Genomic DNA, 14,488 nt, shown 5'->3' with positions numbered 1-14,488 from the left:
TATCTATCTATCTATCTATCTATGTAATATCTATCATCTGTCTGTCTATCTATCTATCTATCTATCTATCTATCTATCTATCTATCTATATATCTATCTATCTATCTATCTATCTATCTATCTATCTATCTATCTATCTATCTATCTATCTATCTATCTCTGTATTATCTATCTATCTCTGTATTATCTATCTATTATCTTTCTATCTATCTATCTATCTATCTATCTATCTATCTATCATCTATCTATCTATCTATCTATCTATCTATCTATCTATCTATCTATCTATCTATCTATCTATCTCTGTATTATCTATCTATCTCTGTATTATCTATCTATTATCTTTCTATCTATCTATCTATCTATCTATCTATCTATCTATCTATCTATTATCTATCTATTATCTATCTATCTATCTATCTATCTATCTATCTATCTATCTATCTATCTATCTATCTATCTATCTATCTATCTATCTATCTATCTATCTATCTAGCTCTGTATTATCTATCTATTATCTATCTATATATTATCTATCTATCTATCTATCTATCTATCTATCTGTGTTGTCAATTAGGTGAATTTTTTCCTGTGTTTGTGAAAAAAAACTAGACGTGTTTGTGATTTTTTTTGAGGCTGTTGGTTCCCGACTAGATTATTTTGGTGGTAATTATCATCATTTTACAGCTCACAGTAAATGCTGGTTGTGAGGTTTATCAGTTTATTAAAGGGAACCTGTCACCGGGATTTTGGGTATAGAGCTGAGGACATGGGTTGCTAGATGGCCGCTAGCACATCAGCAATACCCAGTCCCCATAGCTCTGTGTGCTTTTATTGTGTAAAAAAATCGATGTGATACATATGCAAATTAACATAAAAGAGTCATATCTTACTAGTGAGACCAGAGAAGAGTCATATTTTCAAGCTCTGACTCATCTCAGGTTAATTTGCATATGTAGCAAATCGGTTTTTTTACACAATAAAAGCACACAGAGCTATGGGGACTGGGTATTGCGGATGTGCTAGTGGCCATCTAGCAGCCCATGTCCTCAGCTCTATACACAAAATCCCGGTGACAGGTTCCCTTTAAGCTATAGACAGGTATTACTTATAATATTTATTATGGTTTTCCAATCTGTCCTGTCTGTTGGCCGTCTGTGATTTTGGGATAAGTTGTCTAGAAAAAAGGCAAGCATGTAGCAGCCCGCTGACTTGTAGTCCTTTTTTTCTTTTACATCATCTGTCTGTCTTTCTGTCTATCTAATCTAGTATCTATCTATTGATCTACCCAAGGCCCCTTTCACACGAGCGAGTATTCAGCGCTGATGCAATGCATGACGTGAACGCATTGCGCCTGCACTGAATCCTGACCCATTCATTTCAACGGGTCTGTGTACATGAGCCTTTTTGTTTCACGCATCACTTGTGCGTCGCGTGAAAATCGCAGCAGGTTCTATATTCTGCGTTTTTTACGCAACACTGGACCCATAGTAGTGAATAGGGCTGCATGAAAATCGCATCTGCAAGCAGGTGTGGATGTGATGTGTTTTTCACGGATGGTTGCTAAGAGATGTTGTTTGTAAACCTTCCGTTTTTTTATCACGCGCGTGAAAAAGACATCATTGCGCATTGCACCCGTGCGATAAAAACTGAACAACTGAACGCAATCGCAGGCAAAACTGAATGAACTTGCTTGCGAAATCGCATCGTCATCCGTATCGCTCGTCTGCAAGGGGCCTAAGAGGTAACATTTTATTTTTGCACTCCTTTACTGAGGGTTGTCTACCCTTAACCCTCCAACATACGTGCATGCTCAGATCGGCTGAGCATGCATGTGTTCTAAATGGGAACAGGGGAGACAGAGGCTGAAATAAAGGAACCCACATATTGAAATCCAACAACTTGATCCTTACAGTATGTCCCCCAACATTTGCCATGGGGGGAGAGTTGGGAGGCCTCCATACACTTCAGATGATAAACTGCTCCTGCCCAAATTGCCACGTTTTGCTGATAAACATCTTGAGGTCAGTTATCAAACTGGTGTAAAGGAAAACTGGCTTAGTTGCCCATAGCAACCAATCAGATTTAACCTTTCATTTTTTCGAAGGAGCTCTGAAAACTTAAAGGTGGAATGTGATTGGTTGCTATGGGCAACTAAGCCATTTTTTCTTTACACCAGCCAGCTTTATCTCCTTCCCGACCAGTGCTGTTGTACATGTACGTTGCTGGCCGTGACTTTAAAGATGGCGCCCGCTCGTGTGGCAGGGATCCATAGGACTACGGTGTAGTTCAAATCACCCCCTTTCCCCAAAATGAAAATAAAAAAAACATAAAAAATAAAATAAAAATACACATCATGGGCATATGAAATAAAAAGTGATCAAAAGTTGTACATATCCCAATATGGTATCAGTGAAAGGTCCAGATCACCCTGCAGAAAATGAGCCCTCACACAGCTCCATACACATACGTACAAAAAAGTGACAGGGGTCAGAAAGAAATTTTTATTTTTTTCAAGGTTTTCATTTTTTTGTTTCAGTATAAAAACACAAGAAAAACTATACATATGTGGTATCACCATAATCGTACTGACCTGGAGAATGAAAATAACTGGTCAGTTTTACTGTATAGGAAACACCGTAAAATCAAAATCCATAAAACTGTTGCGGAATTGCGGGTTTCTTTCCCAATTTCACCCCATTTACTGAAGGCACTACATGGGGGAATTATTACTACCGGGAGGGGGGCATTATGGTGGGCATTATTGCTACTAGGGAGCACTAGGGTGGTTTATTACTAGGGCATCATGATGGGCTTTACTACTACTGAAGACGCTATATTGGGAAATAATTACTACTGGGGGGGCATTATGGTGGGCTTTATTTAGGTGACCATACACATTAGTCTACGGTTGTGGGTGATTTCAACTAAAATGAAACTTCTTTGGTTGAAATTCAACAAAGAACAATAGTTTTAGCTGACCGATTATAGGCCATTATCGTTTGAAAGGAAGCTGGCTGTGTTTATTATTTTCATCCAATAGTCGGACGAAAGATCTTTCTTTCAAAGGACGTTCCCAAAAAGAACTTTTGTTCATCGCCCGCTTGCATTGAATGTGTATGGGCAGTTTAGACAACTGTAACGGCCAATATGGACTAAGGTGTGTATGGCTGCGTCTGTGAAAGGAAAGTTCACCTGATATTCAACCATCAACCATTTTATATCTAATGCGTATGGCCACGTTTACTAATGTGGCACTATAGAGGGAATTATCAGTGCTGAGGAACCCTGGGGGCATGATTGGTCATTTTAGGGAGCACTGTTACTAGTGAGAGGTCTCTGGGAGAGAATTATTACTATTGGTGGGACTTTTGGCAGCCCTATTACTGTCACTGTATTATTATCACTATTACCTGGCATACTATCAGCTTGGCACAATTACATTTTGGGGGTCACTATGTTTGTGGCACTATATGCTGGGCAGAGTTTTTTTTGAAGGCACTGTGTAGCAATAAGTTTTGAAGGGGGCATCATGTATGTGACACAAGAGGACTGTTTCTGCAGTATGGCATTTGGTAACATTGGGGTTTTCACAATATTGGGAGTGGCAACAGGATGACAGTATGGGGGCACCAGTGTGGGGAGCTTGTGTTGTAAAGGTGGGGTGGATGACAAAAAAATAAGGAACCTAAGATGTCTGTGTGGCATATTCTGTTGAAATGAGACATGACTGGAAAAAGTCATCATGTTGGTCTGGGCCAAATGGAGAAGAAGAAAGTGAACATCTTCATAAGAAGAAATGCCACTGCATGTAATAGGTATGTCATGGTGTTTTCTCCTGCATGTTTGGTAGTGTGGAATGTAATAAAAAAAATAGACATCACATTTGGACCCAATATCAATGGATGTCATTTTGAGCTATTCTTTCCGTCGAATCTGAAGAATGGCAGAGGCTTGGAACACAGCAGTGTGAGAACAGTCTTATTTTGTTACCATTCATCACTGATAGCGTACTTGGGGGTACCCAGTTGGAACTTCTTGTCACTAGGGGGTGTTGGCATGAAAAGGTTCAGAAAGACTGCTCTAGATAATTTAATGTTCATGGAAAGAATATAAACCTTATCTCTAAGGGTGGAGATCCTTCAGAGACTTCCATGTAGCAGTACTATCCAACGAGCCATCATTACGTATAGTTGAGGTTTGATCCATGTTTACTCCTCAGTTATTGCCTTGCTGACTAATTCCTTGTATACTAGTCCCTTTTCCACCCTTGCCCTCAGCAGTCTATAGACATGTGCCTGTCAGATGCCTGGTGACATCCTCTTTGTGAAAATTAACTTTTTAGTCATCGTTCAATAGCTTCGCTTGACAAATTTTGCATAACTTTTTTTTTTTTGCTGACTGATGTTCAGCAGCAGAATTTTTATAAATACCCTTCATTGTGCTATGAAAAACACCAATGACTTGGGCAATCAGCAAGGGGGTGAAAGGGGAGGCTGCGCTTTTCATCTCTTACTCCATGTAACTAAAAATAAACTGACTTTTTTAACCTTTAAATAATTATTAAAGGGGTTGTCCTAAAAAACATTCTAAATTTTTTTCAACCAGCACCTGGATCTGAATACTTTTGAAATTGCATGTAAATAAAAATTTTGTATAGCCACTCAGTTATTCACTGAAATCTATCTGTATAGCGCCACCTGCTGTTTGCCCTTTTTCTAAATTCTCTGTCCAGCTCACTGAGGTTGACACACATGCTCAGTTCTGTCCTTCAACTGCCACCAGCTGCAGCAGAAAGGACATGCCTTCTGAGAAAGTGCATGCCCCCTGAGCTGAAAGCTTAAAATAAATCTAGTAGAGCAGTTGGAGCACTGAATTGGAAGATCATGTCCTATATGATGTCTGATTTTTATTTTTAACATTACTCATGGGATAACCCCTTTGACATTGATTGATCTTTGCGATCAATGTCTGAGAAGGGCCATCCCCTTTAAATCCAAAAACTACATATGAAAAATCAGTGGAAAAAAGTGGTGGACAATACAAAAGAATCTTTTTTAAAGTGCATCTGTTCTAAGTCAGGGTCCCAAAAGCCTTAGAAAACGTTGCAGATTTTAGTGTATGTACTAATTGTGAATTTCCCTAGAAGTGCGGTATCTCAATCGATAAAAAAAAAAAACATTGAGAAGTCAGTTTCGTTTAGTTATAAATAGACGGCTGGAAGGCCACAAAAGAAGATAAATTCTATGTAGAGCATTATCCAAAATGAAATCTGCTTCAAATGCCAAGAAAACTGCTGTCAACCGTTTCTTGAAGAACGCCGCGTAGATGTGAGTCACTGGACCAGCAGACATTTCCTGCAAGCTGTTGGGCTGGATGGACAATTTCCTGTGAATAACCATGGATATGGAAAACAATTTCAATTTGCCATACACTAGAGACTGTAGATGGCAGAACAGGCCGATTTAGACTATTTTCTTTCATGCTGATTGAACCCAGGAACAAGCCAAGGTAAGACTCTGGTAAGACGTGGCCAAGTTTTTATGTTTAGCATCAAGGCTAGAACATTCAAGGGAATAGGCTAAGCTGCAGTAACCCAACACGGCCACTACAAAGAGAATGGTGCTGTGGTTCCGGCATGGTTTTTGCTGTCCGTTTTTTTTAGATCCGGCATGGGATCTCATGCCACAGCCAAACGCCTTTGTTTGAATAAGGGCTCATGCAAACCAACGTATTTTCTTTTCGTGCCCATTCAGTTTTTTACTTTTGCGGGCCTTATGCGCAACCATTCATTTCAATGGGTCCGCAAAAAACAAACAACCAGAAGTTACTCCATGTGCATTCCGTTTCCGTATGTCCGTTCCGCAAAAAAAATAAAAATAAAAATAGAACATGTCCTATTATTGTCCGCATTACGGACAAGAAATGGACTGTTCTATTAGGGGCCAGCTGTTCTGTTCCACAAAATACGGAATGCACACGAACGTCATCTGTTTTTTTTTTTGCAGATCCGTGTTTAGCGGACCGCAAAATACACACGGACCGCTGCATGAGCCCTAATACAACCGGCTGCATCCATTCAGAAAGGATCCCGTTGAAGTATATTGAAACTGAAGAAACCGCATCCGACCCCATTGACTTACATGATTTTGGTGCCTGATCCGGCTTGTTCAGTTTCCCGTGCCGCACACAAAAACGCAGCTTTTTTTTCCTAGTGGACTGTTTCAAACCAAGGGGTTAAAACCTATAGATTTAGAATATTTGTTTCTTCCTGGCACGTCTCAGCTTCACCCCATGCATTCCACATCAAGGTCAAGACCGGAGTTACCCTCTTTCATCACCTCGCCCCTCTCTTATTTCTTCTCAATTTAATATTCATGGTACAGAATGTATTACCTTTTCATCACCCCTCTCTCCTCAGATTAAACTGTGCCCCCTCCTCCTCGCCCTCCAGCTGCCGGTTTACCTGTGACTGGATGTATGCCTGCGCCCAGCTGTTACCCTGTCACCCTAAAGATGCCTGGAATATCTTAATGCTATGCCTGGCTTGCATTTATCTCCCTTTCTACTTTTCTCCAACCATAATGTATGTTTTTTTTACTCTATATTTGTTACTGCATGACATCTGTTCTATTGTATTTAAAGGGGATCTCCATTGGTGCTATGGGGTGAGATTTCTGGCGCTGTGACTACATGCTGACAAATGGCATCTTTTATGGCTTCCTGTGTGCATAGACTTCACGGTTCATAGGGAATACAGTATAAGGCTCCATTCACACGTCCGCAAGTGTGGTCCACATCCGTTCCGCAATTGTGTGGAACGGGTGCGGACCTATTCATTCTCTATGGGGACGGAATGGATGCGGAGAGCACACTATGTGCTCTCCGCATTTCCGGAGCGCGGCCCCGATCTTCCGGTCCGCAGCTCCCGAAAAAAATAGAACATGTCCTATTCGTGTCCGCAATTGCAGTTCTATGGGGGTCCTGGCCCGGTGTCGGATCCACAATACACTACGGACGTGTGAATGGACCCTAAAGGCTCATGCACACAAACGTATTTTATTTCCGTGTCCGTTCCGTTTTTTGCGGACCACATTCAGAATCAGAACCATTTATTTCAATGGGTCTATAAAAAAATAAAAAAACGGAAGTTACTCCGTATGTCTGTTCCGCCAAAAAATATAGAACCTGTCCTATTATTGTCCACATTACGCATTACTAGATTATGTATGATTTAAATTTTTTACATTATTTATAGGATAACCCCTTTAAAGCTAAGGCAACACAATGAGTTTAGCCGATGTCTCACGGCCAAAGATCGCAGTGTAGTAGTGCCTGCATCGCAACTAATGAAAGCGGATGGGGTCACATAGCGATGTGCAAGTTGCTGGATTCCTTGAGACTGTCCTGTTGCAGACACCTCAACTTGAGGTTTGCAATGCACCCCTACTCACCTTCATTCGTTGCGATGCAGGCAGCGCCACATTGCGATCTTTGGCCATGCAACATGCCTAACCCTAGCCTAAATTGTCACGTCAATATCTGCTGCAAATTTCTTCGAGAAATATCACTTTGCTGCTGCTATAATACGCTGGGGATTTTCCACCCAAACTGAAGTTTGAGTTTGGCGTTTTGGTTTTCTGGCAATTCCTTTATGAATTGGAATTGCCAGAAAACCCAAACGGCTACCTCGAACATCAAAACATGAACTTCGCTCATCACTAATGGCCTATACTTGCTATCTGATTGGCTGATCAGCTGTTCTGCAGAAGCGCCAGAAGTCAGTTGTGGAACGATACAGCTCCACCCGCTATGGATGGAGCTGCCTATTGCAGAGCTGCTCCCAGTGTAGTGAATGCTGCAGTAACCAGCTCCATCCACTACACAGTGGACGGCGCTGTTTAGTTCCTACACCGACTGTCACGACCTATCACTGACCCTGTGGTGCTTGGGGTCAGAAGGTCGTAGCGGGTGGCTACTCGCCCGATTTCTAGGGGTCGCTCTATGACCTAGTTGTGGGAATGCATTCCGGTCCAGGTTTGGTTTGTGATCCTTTTTGTCCTATTTAGGTATCGGTAGTTTTGGTTTCAGATGTTTTTTGTCTGCCACGCCCAGCCACTATATATTCTCTCTTCCTACTTCCCTTGTTGCCAGATATAGACCTTCCTTCCAGGTTATCTATTCTGACCTCAGGTGGTGTTGCTGTGGAGCCTGCTGGAGCTGTTGGAACCAGTGCGGTTGGATCTTCGGTTCTCTCCAGTCTGTTTCCTACTGTTTGTGGTATCCCTTCGGGGATTATATGTGGTGTTTGTGTTGTTTTTCCACTCCCTGTTGTTACCCTAGGTGTCAGTGGTGAGGACTAGTGCTCCCACCGCCCTTCCTACTACCTGGGGCTTCTTTCAGGGTAAGCCAGGGACGAGGCACGTGATCAGCATACGGGTGAGCAACCCGTCTAGGGACGTCAGGGTAGCCAGGTGCCAGTGCTAGGTGAGTTAGGGGTCCCCACTCCTTCCTCTCCCTTGTGTTAGGGCACCCCGTCTCCCTTCCTCTGCGTCGCACGCCTTACCAAATGTGATACCGACTTGTCGGACCCAATCTGACCAGATAGTGAGGGTCGGCCATCACTTGAAAAACCCTTGACAACCCCTTTAATTTCCATTTTTACTTTACTTTCCAATGTATTATTAGCAGTCCCTTTTTCAGTCTTTCCATCAAACTTTCTCCCTTTCTCTCCTTATTGTTTCTCTCCCAACTCTCCAGTCCTCATTCCTTTCAATGTTAATATCGCTCCGCTCACCCCTCCCCATCTCTCCCTCTTCTCTTTCACTCTTTCAGTCCTGTCGCCAGCTCAGCAAAGCCATGACCGCTGCATCATCCAAGAATTATTTAAAACCCCAGCACACTATCATCCGAATATCGCCTTAGCTCCTTCTGAAGCCTGATCACACATACGTGTAGCGTGTATTTGTGCATGTATGGAGATCCACATGACACCCCCCCCCCACCCCCAGCCCAAATCACTGCAGTCTGCCAATGTGTAATACATTGTTACAGTGAGGGATCCTGCTGTACCTGTTAGCAATTATACTGTTCCATTGCTAAATCCTTGGCCAGAATGCAGGGATTACATTGGGTGCTTGCTATTTAACCCCTCGAATGCAGCACATTATTTTTGGATTGTGCTGCAGGAACTTTGCAGCAGCAGGGGTCAAGTGCGGTGGAAACCATTCGACGCTGCCTGACAAATGCAAGAGAGAAAAAAATAAAAGTCTTGCAATCGCCCTTTGTTGTGACACCTGCAGAGAATTATCCCGGATCTGCGGCCATATCGGTTTAAAATAGGAGTCACTGTAATCTATATTTAGAAGAGTGTCTGTCTCCTTTTCCAAAAATCGTCTTCTGCCATGTGTTTAGTGCAAGAGATCTGAAGATCAGCCTTTTCTTGTAGGAGCCAGACATTGCTGAGGATAGCTGCACAGATATTAACGTTGACCTCCACACAACCCATATTTAAAGGGTTGTCCAGGATTTAACAAAAAAAAAAGCAAAACATACAAGTAAAATAAAAAAATGTAAAATACGAAAATAACGTATACTCAGCATGGTAAATCTCATCAATCTTGTTCTGATGAAATTAGGATTACGATAAGGGTTGTTGGGGTGGTGGACGCAGGGAGGCTGGATTCTCCTAGTTCATTCCCACTGACCAGCGATGAGATTTTCCATGTTTATATATGTTCTATTAGAATTTTACCACATTCCCTGAATTTAGTTTGTAATTTTTTTTTCAAAATCCTGGAAACCCAGGGGTTTTCTGGGAATTAGATATTGATGACCTAACCTCAAAATAACTTATCAATATCAGATTAGGGGGAGGCCGACCCCTGGTTCCCCCACTGATCAGCTGCTCGTGGTAGCGGAAAACAATACAGTCTACTGAACTGGAAGAAGACAGCGCTGTATATTGTTTAGTGGCTGTGCCAGGTACTGCAGCTCAGCTCCCATTCAAGTGACTTGGCGCTGAGCTTCAGAACCAGAAACTACACATCCGTTGTGATGCAGGCAGTGCCACATTGCGACCTCTGGCCATGCAACATGCCTACCCTAGCCTAAATTGACATGCTACGGATACAGTTTCTTATCGAGTGTCAATATCTTCTGCTTTCAGCTCCGGTGGCTGTCGGCTGCCAAAATAGATGAATGGTGGAAATGCTGGGTGCTGACCCCCCTCCAATATGATATTGATGAATTATCCTGAGAATATCTAAGTAACAAAAAACCCTTGTAACAATTAAAAAAATGTTATGAGGGAAGAAATCTGTTTAGTAAAATTTCTGTTGATAACTAATAATCCCAGATTTGTGACAAATAATCCCCAAAAGTCCTGAGTTTTTTTTTTTTTTTACTTTCAGTACTGAATAAGCAACAGAAAAAGCGCAGGCGTAGCGTCCATACATAAAACTAGAGGGGCAGCAAAATAATGTGAAGATAAGGGCCTAGTAATTATTCCCAACCTCTGACCCCATACGAACCACTTTGGTAGGGCAGCATGGACACAGTAGGCAAAACAAAATACAGGCCTGATCTCAGCACTGACCCATCACTTCTATAAGCACTATGAATCAGACCGATCCATGGACGCTACAGCAACAGCATGTCCACTCTGAGTCTGGTAGCTGCACTACATGGTACCTCAGGGGTGGAGTTATAACCATTTAGCAGGTCTGTTAATCCAGCATCACACTCTCACCTGCGGATTCTTGATTATTGGATCCACTGTCCAAACTCCACAAATAGTATTTCTCTGAGATACATGCTCATGGAATCATTTACATTGCAGTGAATTTCTAGCTTGGTCTACAGAGAATATGAACCATTTCTTCGTCCTGCACCTTTTGCAGGAGACAGCTGTTGCCCTGCGCAGCTGTCTCCTATGTTACTTGGCTACAAAAACCATGAAAGAAAGTTATTTTGTGTGTGTTTTACAGACCCAATTTCATTGTCTGTACCCCTCCATTTGGTGGTATAGATAATTCTCTTACTAGTCAATATAGTGATGATTTAAAGGGGTTGTCCTATGAATAATCATCTACATTTTTCAAACCAGCATTTGAATCTAGATATTTTTGTAATTGTGGTCGTGGCTACCTGAGAACGAATCGGGGAAGCATGCCTAACCCCGGACCCTACACTGGCTGACTTGTGCCTGGAGCCAGGTACGCGGGTAGGCCTAAAAGGGGGCACAACTAAAAAGTTAGCATTGCCTCTGAGTTAGTCAATAAAATGTATCTGAACAGATCTGCCTGCTGTTTGTTCTTTTCCTTATTTCTCTGTCCACCTTACTAAGGGTGGGTTCACACTAGCGTTATGGAGTCCGTTATGGCTTTCCGTTATAACAGGGTTATAACGGAACATAACGGAATCCATAGGATGGAATGCAAAACGGAAGCCTTTAAGAGGCATTCCGTTTTGCTCCGTCCTAGTAGAAGTCTATGGGAAAACATAACGGATCCGTCTGGGTCCCGTTATGCAAGACGGAAAACAAAGTCCTGTCGACAGGACTTTGTTTTCCGTCTTGCATAACGGGACCCAGACGGATCCGTTTTGATTCCCATAGACTTCTATTAGGATGGAGAGCAAACGGAATGCCTTTTAAAGGCGTCCATTTTGCATTCCGTCATAATGCAAGTCTATGGGCAGCAAAACGGATCCGCCCTTCCGTCTTATGGATTCCGTTATGTTCCGTTATAACCCTGGTATAACGGAAAGCCATAACGGACTCCATAACGCTAGTGTGAACCCACCCTAAGGTGGACGCACATGCTCAGTTCCATTCTTCAGTGGCCAACAGCTGTATCTTAGAGTGACAGTTAAAGGGAAAAAGCAGTAGAAGAAAGGATATGCCCCCTGAGGTGCCAACTTGAAATAAATCTAAAAGAATAATTGGAGCAATGAATGTGGGAGCTCTGGATCCATGTGAGGTGCAGGATTGGTTCTAGCTATGTTAAAAAGAGATTGGCATGTATTATATGATGTTTGATTGTGATTTTTTACATTAATTGTGGAATAACTTAATTTAGTTCCTCATTCCAATCCAGTATTACGTCACATGACTAACCCCCCCCGCCCCCAAGTTGGCATGGGGGGAAGGATTATAGAGCTGCGTGTGTTTTGGCTTAATGTTTAAGGGGTTTCCCAAAAGTTTAATATTGATGATCTATCCTCAGGATAGGTCATCAATATCTGATCGCTGAGGATTCGACTCTTGGCATCCCCATCTAATCCCCATCTGTGTTTAGTATGCTGTGTGGAAGCTTCAGGTCCTTCCAACCAGCTGATCAGCCGGGTGCCAGACCACCATTGATCTGAGAGTAATAACCTTTCCTGAGGATAGGCCATCAATATTATGTGCAATACCCCAGACATGGTAACTGCAAATTGTTTGGGTTGTAATACTACTGTTATATTTTTCTATGTCATGGTTTGAGGGTAAAAACTTTAGCCCTGTTGCGTGTTTGGTATTGCTGGCCATATTTAGTCCACCTCACTTCCTTAAGTTAAATACAGGTCTTCGCCTTTCATCCAGAAAATTCCAAGTTATGCTGGTTGCACCTTTCCATCCCCTTCTTAGGTTCATTCTACCTCTACCTCACTGGAAAGGTGAGGGACAACGAGTTAAGACACCCGTCACCAGAGCTCAATTCAGGCAGACCTGAAAGTCTGCATTACATAGTGGATTCCTACAGCCACAGGTGCCAATCTATAGATGTAGTGAAGAGGAATCAGAAGAGAGAGACTTCGTCAGCTAGCATACTCTGGAGTGCCATCAATTGCCATCTAACTAGCCACCGTACTTCCATCATCTGCACCTTGTACCTACTATTGCTGTATGTACAGGTTATCCTTTGCACTTAGCAAAGAAAGAGGTTTGATGTACACCTATGTCTGCCTGATTCCTTCACATCACCTTTTCACTGCTCCTAATCCCAGGGAGGGACGGCCTGAGCAAGTACATCGTGACACAACCTCTCATCAGGGCCACAATCACTCCCATCCTCTCCACCAACTCCTCAGAGGCTCGCTGCATATGCTCACGGAAAATCTTGTTAATTTTGATTCGGAGCTTTCATCTTTTTGCACAAATGAATCTTTGCTGGACAATATCATAGTCCTTCTTAGCAACGTCTCAATTCTATCAATTTCCATTTAATCAGGAGAAACAGAAAATCTGGACAGCTGAATGATCCTGTTGGCGAATGATTATTATCTTCAGCCAAACAGGATGCAAGCGAGGAAAACTCTGCCGTCCAGTTGGCAGAGAACCTGATCATGTGACGATTGATCTGAATGACTGCTCTACCATTTGTGTAGCCAACATATTGTAGAACTGCAGGGGGAGGGGAGGCGCTCTCCTACTTTCGTCCACCACATTTGCCATTCACATGGTATTAATTAAATATGCTGCTATGTTACTGTAGCACATACTGTATTAGGAGTAGGGGGGGATCCCAAAATAAATGGAGGCAAGGGCAATGATGTCAACTGCAACAACCATATTTAAGTTGTCACTTAAGGCACATGGTAGGGTAGACCTCTCATAAGTCTTCCCAGCTGTAGACAATGTGCAGATACCACTACATTTGGCAGCATTGCTGGTTGCAACAAGAACCAATTTGTATTGTATAATCACTATTGGCGTGAAATGTGAAATTCTGCCACAAGCCCCCTACTGTACATGCCATAGGTCTGGCTCCATAAATGAAGTTCTCCTATGGACATGCTTGCAGTGTCTTACAATGGTAAATGAACTTTCGTCATGAATAGACTGTTTTTCCGTTAAGCCATCAATAGTAATATTGTACTTCGGTCAGGCAAAGTGGGTCTATGGGGACATGGACATGATGAGCGTGAAGTGAAACTGGCTTGTAAAATCAATCTTTCGATCCTGATGAAAATACAAAGATTGTTTAAAAAATATCATGTGATGATGTTCAATTGAAGGATCCACAGTTTACACATCCCCTAAAACGTGAGCTGTATCAGGAGGTAAAGAAAGCATTGCAGACATAAGACATGGAAGATCAGTCATGCTTTCTCTGAAAAGGTGACCAAAGGTCCCTCTCCTGTAACAGTGATGAGATGTACATAGGGCATCCGATAGAGCATGCCCCTTATTTCTGGCAAATTCAATAAGAAACATCTATACACGTCTCGGTATTAAATTGGAAGCATATGGCGGTACAGTAAGGGTCAGTTCACAAGTATGAACCACATATACAACTTGGAAGTAGTACAGCCCTATATCATGGGTGTCTGCTTGAGGCCTAAGATTGGTATATGTATCTTAAAGGGGTTTTCTAGAAAATTAAAAAAATATATGTCAATATAAAGAAATTCATAAATACCTTCTATGAATGACTGATGCTCATTTTCACTAATCACGGCTGTAAATGAAAATGGCAGCCATCCGTATTTAAGTCTGTCCTAC

At 42.2% G+C, this 14,488-nt stretch overlaps 1 protein-coding gene across 1 annotated transcript in view; it reads right to left on the bottom strand.

The window, feature by feature from the left end:
• Positions 1-14,488, bottom strand: part of SEPTIN9 (septin 9) — a 205,303-nt gene that overhangs the window by 139,169 nt on the left and 51,646 nt on the right. The gene's annotated exons all lie outside the window — the stretch shown is intronic.

This window comes from Bufo bufo, chromosome 6 (genome assembly GCF_905171765.1).
Source record: "Bufo bufo chromosome 6, aBufBuf1.1, whole genome shotgun sequence".
Classification (NCBI taxonomy): domain Eukaryota; kingdom Metazoa; phylum Chordata; class Amphibia; order Anura; family Bufonidae; genus Bufo; species Bufo bufo.
The sequence above is the reverse complement of the archived record's forward strand: the minus strand, read 5'-3'. Positions and strand labels throughout refer to the sequence as shown.